Here is a 224-nt window from a genome sequence, read left to right on the forward strand (position 1 = left end):
ACCCGGGTTCATTGTCATTATCCTGGAAAATATTCCAAACTTTCTTCTTAGTAAATCCTGTTTAAGTACACGAACAGCGTTTTCAGTCGGACATCTAATTGACCTTACGCCAGCTACATTAGGAACTGGTCTCAGGTTAATGGCCTGTATGTTATTGTTGGGGCGTTACCGTTCTCCTAATACATCCATGGGCGTGACAAAGCTACAGGTTTTGAGATCCTGAC

Source organism: Etheostoma spectabile, unplaced genomic scaffold (assembly GCF_008692095.1).
Source record: "Etheostoma spectabile isolate EspeVRDwgs_2016 unplaced genomic scaffold, UIUC_Espe_1.0 scaffold420, whole genome shotgun sequence".
Lineage (NCBI taxonomy): Eukaryota > Metazoa > Chordata > Actinopteri > Perciformes > Percidae > Etheostoma > Etheostoma spectabile.